This window comes from Schistocerca cancellata, chromosome 6, assembly GCF_023864275.1.
Source record: "Schistocerca cancellata isolate TAMUIC-IGC-003103 chromosome 6, iqSchCanc2.1, whole genome shotgun sequence".
NCBI classification, from domain to species: Eukaryota; Metazoa; Arthropoda; class Insecta; order Orthoptera; family Acrididae; genus Schistocerca; species Schistocerca cancellata.
Window position 1 is genome coordinate 159,847,203 of NC_064631.1, and position 10,339 is coordinate 159,857,541.

General features: G+C 42.2%; 1 long non-coding RNA gene across 1 annotated transcript in view; it reads left to right on the forward strand.

Annotated features, from left to right (window-relative positions):
* LOC126191588 (uncharacterized) overlaps positions 1-6,731 on the forward strand; it is a 492,063-nt gene extending 485,332 nt beyond the window's left edge. Inside the window, exon 4 of the long non-coding RNA XR_007538372.1 lies at positions 6,355-6,731. This is a non-coding gene — a long non-coding RNA (uncharacterized LOC126191588). The remainder of the gene's footprint in view (positions 1-6,354) is intronic.
* Positions 6,732-10,339: the final 3,608 nt, after the last annotated feature.

Here is a 10,339-nt window from a genome sequence, read left to right on the forward strand (position 1 = left end):
TACTTGAACCTAACTAACCTAAGGACATCACACACATCCATGCCCGAGGCAGGATTCGAACCTGCGACCGTAGCAGTCGCGCGGTTCCGGACTGCGCGCCTAGAACCGCGAGACCACCGCGGCCGGCTAAACGGGTATTCATTGGACAAATATATTATGCTACAACTGACATGTGATTGTATTTTCACGCAATTTGGATGCATAGATCATGAGAAATCAGTACCCAGAAAAACCACCTCTAGCCGTAATAACGGCCTTGGTACGCCTGGGCATTGAGTCAAACAGAGCTTGGATGGCATGTACAGGTACAGCTGCCCATGCAGTTTCAACACGATACCATAGTTCATCAAGAGTACTGACTTGCGTATTGTACGAAGCAGTTGCTCGGCCACCATTGACCACACGTTTTCAATTGTTGAGAGATCTGGAGAATGTGCTGGCCAGGGCAGCAGTCGAATATTGTCTGTATCCGTACAGGACCTGCAACATAAGGTCGTGCATTATCCTGCTGAAATGTAGGGTTTCGCAGGGATCGAATGAAGTGTAGAGCCACAGGTCGTAACACATCTGAAATGTAATGTCCACTGTTCAAAGTGCCGTCATTGCGGCAAGAGGTGACCGAGACGTGTAACCAATTGCACCCCATACCATCACGCCGCGTGATACGCCAGTATGGCGATGAGAAATACAAGCTTCCAATGTGCGTTCACGACGATTTCACCAAACACGGATGTGACTATCATGATGCTATAAACAGAACCTGGGTTCATTCGAAAAAATGACTTTTGCCATTCGTGCACCCAGGTTCGTCGTTGAGTGCACCATCGCAGACGCTCCTGTCTGTGATGCAGCGTCAAGGGTAACCGCAGCCATGGTCTCCGAGCTGATAGTCCATACTGCTGCAAGCGTTGTCGAACTGTTCGTGCAGATGGTTGTTGTCTTGCAAACGTCCCCATCTGTTGACTCAGGGATCGAGACGTGGCTGCACGATCCGTTACAGCCATGCGGATAAGATGCCTGTCATCTCGACTGCTAGTGATACGAAGCCGTTGGGATCCGGCACGGCGTTCCGTATTACCCTCCTGAACCCACCGATTACATATTTTGCTAACAGTCATTGGATCTCGACCAACACGAGCAGTAATGTCGCGATACAATAAACCGCAATCGTGATGGGCTACAATCCGATCTTTATCAAAGTCGGTAACGTGATGGTACGCACTTCTCCTCCTTACACGAGGCGTCACAACAACGTTTCACCAGGCAACGGCGGTCACCTGCTGTTTGTGTATGAGAAATCGATTGGAAACTTTCCTCATGTCAGCACGTTGTAGGTGTCGCCATCGGCGCCAACCTTATGTGAATGCTCTGAAAAGCTAATCATTTGCATATCACAGCATCTTCTTCCGCTCGGTTAAATTTCGCGTCTGTAGCACGTCATCTTCGTGGTGTAGCAATTTTAATGGCCAGTAGTGTAACTTTTACCACATAAAGTTTTATCGTCTGACGCTATCTTGTCGCTGTGTTACCTCTGGTGCATGCACATTCACTCCATATTTCATCATTGTTTAGGTAGCCTTAATTCAGTTACTGACACCCCTTGAAGATTGTTGTACTGGGTAACAGCCGAAATATCGGAAGGTGAAATATTGCTGTCTCGGCTGCATTCCCGAAAGACTATTGATTATTTCATCTACCGAGAAAGCTTTAAGAAACACGTGACATGCTGATAATGCACTAAATCTCACGATGTATCGCTCCGTATATCATGTGCTTCTGAGTATTACCCGCAGAAGCTATTTAGGTCGTGACAAACTGTGTGCCTACATCAAGGCAAATTTCAGTGTTCCACAATATTTTTCCGCAGACAGCAGAAGAGGTAAACTGTACAAGGAGTGGAAACTGCTGGATCCGAATCGCTGTCATCATTTTCCGTCTTTCCGTCCTGGTACCCTTTTTACCGCAATTCATATCCGCTTTCAAGAGGCGAGAGATTCTATGTAGACCAGTAGTAATTTCCTCACATTAGAAAACTGTTTCGTGAAAACGGTGAACTGAATTAACTTCAATCAGGTAAATCGTGGCGGACTTGCAAGTAAACCAGGCGACGTCTTGGAGAAGTGTCGCCCCAAGCGCTCTTATCGTATGAGACACGTAGCAGAGAACCAGAAACCGGTAAGTCTGCACGGGTTTCTCTCGAAAGGTCGCACCATTTCTTGGCAACTGGAACCCGACGCTGGAGACGCAAGGTCGATCTTAATTACCGGATGAGTTATGCGGCCAACTCTCAGCAGGACAGCAGAGTCCAGATTGGGAAAGTTAATCACTGACTGACATGCCAGCGGACAGTGGAGGTTCGCTAGTTTCCTAAACCACGGCCACGCTCCCGCATCCGGTGACCTACATGACTCACTGTAGCATCTCTTCACAAACCTAGTCATCCCTTCAAATGCAAGCCAGTACTCTACGTAGTAACGATGCGAGACAATCGTCAGCGACTGTCCTATCACACAAGATGCAGTCGTATTCTTCGATGAAGATTTCCAAATTATAACGAGAGAAGAATTTACTTACTATGGTAAGCACCAGGTAAAAACGATATTTTCGGTAAAACACTTTTTGATCATTCCCTCAGTGCACGGCAGATGACCCAGGCAAAAGTTTTAAGATCACTTGTGACATCATGGATTTGTTACATGTGATCAAATTCGCAAGATGGTGAGAACTATTTGCAAGCTAGAGCTGCGAATGTGAGAGGTATTTCACTGATGATGGCGCAATCACTGAAGTTATCAGCTGCCTCTCGGCCATGTTACTTATTGCTGCCGGCCGGTGTGGCTGAGCGGTTCTAGGCGCTACAGTCTGGAACCGTGCGACCGCTACGGTCGCAGGTTCGAATCCTGCCTCGGGCATGGATATGTGTGATGTCCTTAGGTTAGTTAGGTTTAAGTAATTCTAAGTTCTAGGGGACTGATGACCTCCGCAGTGAAGTCCCATAGTGCTCAGAGCCATTTTAACCAACTTATTGCTATATTCAAATGGTACTGGACCGATTTTACAGGGTGTACAACTTTGCTTCCGCCGTTTGCCGATAGATGGCGACAACGGTAAATAGCGGTCGAAAGAAACAGATCGCAGATGTCAGCGTGGACCTCGGTCAACATAACCTCATTCAAACGTTAATCGATTTGTGTTTGCATCATAAAGCTGCTCTTGATTGAAAATGTCAGTTTACGAGCCAAATTCTCATCTTTTGCAGGAAGTATTACTGTTTTGTTTCAATATGAGAAAACAACAGCTGAGTCTCATCGAATGCTCTAAAGTACGTATGGTAAGGACGCTATTAGTGAAAGAACGTGTCGTGAGTGGTTTCAACGCTTCAAGAACGGTGGCTTTAACGTCGTAGACCGGCATAGCGGTGGAAGAGAGAATGTTTTCGAAGATAGAGAACTGGAGACATTGTTGAGTGAAGACTCGCGTCAAACGCAAGAAGAATTGGCACGATTAGTGGGAGTGACACAGCTCGCCATTTCAAAAAGTCTCAAGGCTATGGGCATGATTCAGAAAGAAGGAATTTGGGTGCTGAAACCAAGAGACGTTGAACGGCGTTTGTGTGTTTGTGAACAGTTGCTTCAGAGGCAAAAACGGAAGGGATTTCTGCATCGCATTGTGACCGGGAACGAAAAATGGGTTCATTACGATAACCCTAAACGCAAATAATCATGTGGATATCCCGACCATGCTTCCACGTCGACGGCCAAATCGAATATTCACGCCTTCAAGATCGTGCTCTGCATTTGATGGGACCAGCTCGGTGTCGTGTACTATGAGGTGTTAAAACGAAGTGAAACAATCACAGTTTCTCGTTATCGAACGCAATTAATGCGTTTGAGCAGAGAATTAAACGACAAACGGCCGCAATACAGCGAGAGCCACGATAAAGTTATTTTGCAGCACGACAACGCTCGACCCCACGTTGAAAAAGAGGTCAAAACGTACTTGGAAACTTTAAAATGGGAAGTCCTACCCCACCCGCCGTATTCTCCAGACATTGCTCCCTCTGACTGACACCTGTGTAGATCAATGGCACATGGCCTGGCTGACTAACATTTCCGATCTCATGAAGAAGTCACAAATTGGATCGCTTCAAAAGATGAACAATTTTTTCGACGCAGGATTCGTACACAGCCCAAAAGATGGGAGAAAGTAGTGACCAGCGATGGAAAATGCTTTGAATGATACTTGTGTAACCAATTTGTTTCATTAAAGCCTCAAATGTTTGGGAAAAAACGGCGGAAGCAAAGTTGTACACCTTGTAGTATCAGCGGTTTCCGAAAAGAATATACTATCAAATTTGTATACGAAAGATCCTTAGCAGAAGAAGGTACAGGCACATCTGCTAAGGCATCCAGATGTAGTTAGCTTGACGCTACCTGAACGAGTAGGGGGGAAAAATATTAGAGGCAGCACAGGACTAGAAAAAGCAAAACAGATTACAGAGTTTGTTGATTGTAATAGTTACGTAGAGACGATAAGTTTAGCACAAAGCAGGGAAAGGTGGAGAAGGCCATTAAACCAGTTTGAACACTGATGGTTTCAGACCCCTGTGTTTCAGGATCTATTGACGCTTACCTTCCTACATTCCACCCGGTTTTTTCAGGGAGTTTTTGTGCCTCAACTCGATTATTCATGTACCTAAATATGAATCGTAGTAGAACTTTAACATCGAAATAAACAATACAGTTGAGAGGAAAATATATTCAGCGTAATAAAACAGAAAACATAGGCACCAGTACCACACTCACTTACCACTGAGCGACACCACATCCGTTTGAAACGACGTCTCTAGTGCTTCGTCACAAGGACTCCCAAACCGAGCTCTGTTATCCATAAGAATGTTCAGTAAGTTTCACTTTTATCTGAGCTGTCATAAGGAGAGTAGTATTTTGTACACTAGAGCGAAACTATTCTTTACAAGAGCATTAACGATTTTTTAAATGAGATACGTCGTGGGAGATGAAATTAATTACACTTGGTTATGTTACTGTTTCAAGAGGAATAGTTACTGGAATTTCAGCAGTTACTGTCTAACCGCCGGCCGAAGTGGCCGTGCGGTTAAAGGCGCTGCAGTCTGGAACCGCAAGACCGCTACGGTCGCAGGTTCGAATCCTGCCTCGGGCATGGATGTTTGTGATGTCCTTAGGTTAGTTAGGTTTAACTAGTTCTAAGTTCTAGGGGACTAATGACCTCAGCAGTTGAGTCCCATAGTGCTCAGAGCCATTTGAACCATTTTTGAACTGTCTAACCGAAACATAAATTTTCAAAGGAAAAGCTTTTATAATAATGCCATTCAAAGCAGATCTTCGTGCTAATCTAGAATTCCATCAGTGTCACACAGCTCAGGATTTTAGGAAATATGTAAGTGTCAATTATTAGAAACTCTTCAGTAAACTGAGTTCCTGCGTACCTGAAATAACGAAAAAGAACTGAATCCTCATTCAGATTTGACAAGAATTTATTTTAAATACAAGGAAAGCTTTGAACAACGGGAACAAACTCCGTGATGAAGTCCAGGAGACAATCGCAGTGTTGCCTTGGACGGAGGTATGGAAGGGGTTTAAGCACATCGTTATCCCGATCGTACATGTTGTTTTATGAAACCGGAATCTGTTCCTCTCCTTGGTGTACCTTCTTATTTTTTCACTCAAGATTCCAGCCCTCACACTGTGTTCAATAGGAAGCGCCGAGCAGAATCTTGGTGCTCATGTGTTGCAGTCATGGACACTGACGCAATGTTACGGAGATGTATAGATTTCTCACACTGATTAATCCATTAGTTCAGTTGAAATTTGAATTACTTGAATAATTATATTCTTTTCATAAATCTTAGATTTCCTTGGTCGTAAGGATATTCGGCTTAATGCTTGCTACAAAGTGACTCATCAGCTCAGCAGGTAAGCCTAATGCATCAACAGATCTTCGTTTGACGTTATAGATACCAACCTGTTGTATACTCGAGCTCATCACGGATTGCTTAATGTTGCTTAAGGTTTCCCTTTGTTTCAAATAAATCCTGGTAAATTTTGGATAATGGTTGAAATACGTCGGAACAAACGATCATATGCTTCCAAAATGTTCCGTTCTGTGTCACTGGTGTAAATCTAGTTTTCCACGTAGATTACATAATTTTCAACTTAGTAATTACAGTACTATAAAACTTTTTATTAGAAAATTGAAGTTTGCTTACGCTACTAATTACTCTTCTAACAACTTGCACATAATTAATTTGTCAGACTCAATGTGACTTCCAGAAAATTGACTATGTGATATTTACAATAATACTTTTGTTTTCAGATCGCATGGATACCAGAGAGAAGAATTCTCGTGCAACCTGGTGAATGCTGAAGTTTACGAGCGGACTTCTATCACAGCGACCTACGCAGGATCTGTTCGCAAATACACAGCTTCCCTTTAACAGACATTCTTATTTTGAACACAAGCCTGAGATAATATTTTTAATATGTAATACTTTCGTTTATTTAGTATCAACACAGTGCAAAACTGGATATATTTTGTGGTGATACTTAACCAAAAGCGCTTTATGTATGTTACTTGTGACACACTGTTTAGTTAACTGAAGGCTAAATAAATTAAGGAAACATAAACTGACTAAATTCACACGTCTCATATATATGTTCCGTGGATAAACTTTAATTCAGATACTTAACCAAAAGCGCCTTATGTGTGTTACTTGTGACACAATGTTTAGTTAATTGAAGGCTAAATAAATTAAGGAAAGATAAACTGACTGAATTCACAAACAGATAACCTGGAAGAAAATTCATCACTTCTGAAACGATACTAACATCACTTTTTGAACAAGAGGCATGGAACTTGTTCACGCAGTGCAACCGGAGAACAAATTTGTATTGTAATATCCATGCAGGAAGATTTGGATTTTGAGTCAACGATTTTTACAGTAATGTAAGTGTGCTCGATATGAGACACCAGATGACCAAGTTTTTAATTCGAATGAACAGAACCCTTCATTCCCGTAATAAAGGCCAGGGGTTATTTGTATAGGAGATGTAAAATTACCCCCGCAAATATCATGTCAACAGATGCCTTTATTCGACCTGTTAGTAGAGTCACATGTCAGTAGATGTAGCATATGTATAACCATGGCGATCGTGTGTTTATTGTAGTATTTCATTAGTGTCGCCACAAAGCTTACTAGTTAAATAACACAGAAGGTGGCCACCGAACTTAACCTCTCCATCTGGACTGTGGATCGAAATACGCCGTGTGTTACTGAGGTGAAATTATAGTCTTCAGCGCACGTGAGGATTTTATGACAGCTTTATATGTATATTTCGAATTTCTAAGTCCACCTATCGGATTATATCGGATTCAGTCAAAAATACTTATTATAAATAATTGCTGAAAACGTTTACTTTATATACCTTTGTGTACGGCAATAGAACGCACCTATTATACACCTTAAACTGAAACAACAGCTGCAGCTTGGCCAGGCATGGAATGTTTCTCTACCAGTGTCTATTTCCCATTCACGTGAACTATGTCAGTTACAGGAAAGCTTTTGGGAGAACTAACACAAAAAATCAACGTTTCGAAAGCAGTACTACCAGTAAGAAACACATGAGATTTAAGGCTCTACAGAAATCATTTTAAAGTATTGTAAAGTATCCCGCTTAAGATATAGCCACAAGGTAAAACGTAACGGTAAGTGACTGTACACGCATTTTGCACTAAAACTGCGGTGTTTTCACCTTCATAACTTGTTCGCTGGCCTTCGAGGTGCCAGGAACAATTAATTTTCTGGCACTAATTTTGGCAGAAAGCGGGGTTGTCCTTGAAGGTGAGTGAGGTGGACTGGTCAGAGGAAAAGTTATGATGCTATCGAAGGAGAACCAATTAATAAGGAGACTATAAAAATGAGACCTGTCACACGGTAAGAAGCTTCACGCTTGTAAATGTACATGCAGTTTTAGAATATCCTTCTGATCTCATATCTCTATATTTTTCATAAAATATACTTGAAATGTGCGTACTTCTGTTACGTAAACCATTTATTCCGCGTGTCTACTGTAGACTGACATGCACTAAGTTTGTGCTCTCATAGACAGACAACTGAATAGCTACAGAAGCCTGCGAAGATTAGTCCACATTTGCTCCTCTTTGGTTTTCTATAAGCTATTTTCTTTCTTTATTCGTTATTTAAATTTGTTACTTTCCTTTTATAACCGTAGGGTAGGTCGGCGCTGTTTGAAATCCAGTCTAGCTAGAGTTCGGTTCAATTTAGCTAAATCCCAATTAGCTAGGAATAGGGCAGAGTGGATCCCAACTGGGTAAGTTTGCGAGAGCATTTTCGGTTCTGGCACTTTTCTTACAGCCAAAGTAAATCTACCGAAAAACATTGCTCGAAATCGAGAGGTTGATAGTGATCTTCATTTTTCTCTGAGGCAATTTGTCCTAGATAAAAATACGAATGCTTGTTTAGTTTATGTGTTTGTTTTAATGAATGAGTACAAGACTGAAGTCAGTGACATGCTCACCATGTGCTGCAGTGTCCCTCAGAGCTACTACCACTCCGAAGGACCTCAATCCCATAAGATAGGAAACTTGCACGCATCCAAAAACACAGACGCATCAAAAGATGCAAATCGTGATAATGTCGGACTGCCACCCTGTCTCTGTTAGAAAACCACTTCAAGTGTAATTTGTCAGTGCCAAGTAGACTAGAAGTAATTGGCAAGATTGTGGTGCTCATTTGTGTGAAACTATACAGTACTATTGAAGGTAATGAGAACGTAAAATAACTGGCAAAGTGGGAGGCATATCAAAGGCAAATGTGTGCAGTTGAAGATAGCAAAACGAAAGCCTAAGTTTTAAATTTCACGTTCAAGAAATCGTTCACACAGGAGAATCGTGCAAACATACCGTCATTTGACCATCGGACACACTCCCGTATGGGTGACATAGTAATAAGCATCCCTGGCCTAGAGTAACAATTGAAAGATTTGAAAGCAAATTAATCGCCAGGTCCAGATGGAATCTTAATTCGGTTTTACAAAGAGTACTCTACGGCACTGGATCCTCAGCTAGCATGCATTTAACGTGAATCTCTCGCCCAGAAGTCCCAAGTGACTGGGAAAAAGCGCAAGTGACTACAGTATATAAGAAGGGTAAAATAATGGACCCGAAAATTGCAGACCAATATCCATAACTTCGGGTTTCTGCAGAATTTTTGAACATATTCTCAATTCGAATATGTTAAACTTCCTTGAGACTGCGAAGTTTACATCGACAAAATCAGCATGGTTTTAGAAGGGATCGCTCGTATGAAACGCAGCTTGCCCTGTTCTCACAAGATATATTGCGAACTACGGATGAAGGGCAAAAGGCAGATTCCATACTTCTAGATTTCCAGAAGTACCCATTGCAGGTTGTTAACGAAGATACGAGCATATAGAATAAGTTCATATATATATATATATATATATATATATATATATATATATATATATATATATATGGTTGTTAACGAAGATACGAGCATATAGAATAAGTTCATATATATATATATATATAAAAACGAGCATATAGAATAAGTTCATATATATATATATGAACTTATTCTATATGCTCGTATATATATATATATATACAGGGCTATTACAAATGATTGAAGCGATTTCATAAATTCACTGTAGCTCCATTCATTGACATATGGTCACGACACACTACAGATACGTAGAAAAACTCATAAAGTTTTGTTCGGCTGAAGCCGCACTTCATGTTTCTGCCGCCAGAGCGCTCGAGAGCGCAGTGAGACAAAATGGCGACAGGAGCCGAGAAAGCGTATGTCGTGCTTGAAATGCACCCACATCAGTCAGTCATAACAGTGCTACGACACTTCAGGACGTAGTTCAACAAAGATCCACCAACTGCTAACTCCATTCGGCGATGGTATGCGCAGTTTAAAGCTTCTGGATGCCTCTGTAACGGGAAATCAACGGGTCGGCCTGCAGTGAGCGAAGAATCGGTTGAACGCGTGCGGGTAAGTTTCACGCGTAGCCCGCGGAAAATTGGCTCATGCCAGAACTGGAGACCGACAGCACCGACTTCCTCTTTCAACAGGATGGTGCTCCACCGCACTTCCATCATGATGTTCGGCATGTCTTAAACAGGAGATTGGAAAACCGATGGATCGGTCGTGGTGGAGATCATGATCAGCAATTCATGTCATGGCCTCCACGCTCTCCCGACTTAACCCCATGCGATTTCTTTCTGTGGGGTTATGTGAGAGATTCAGTGT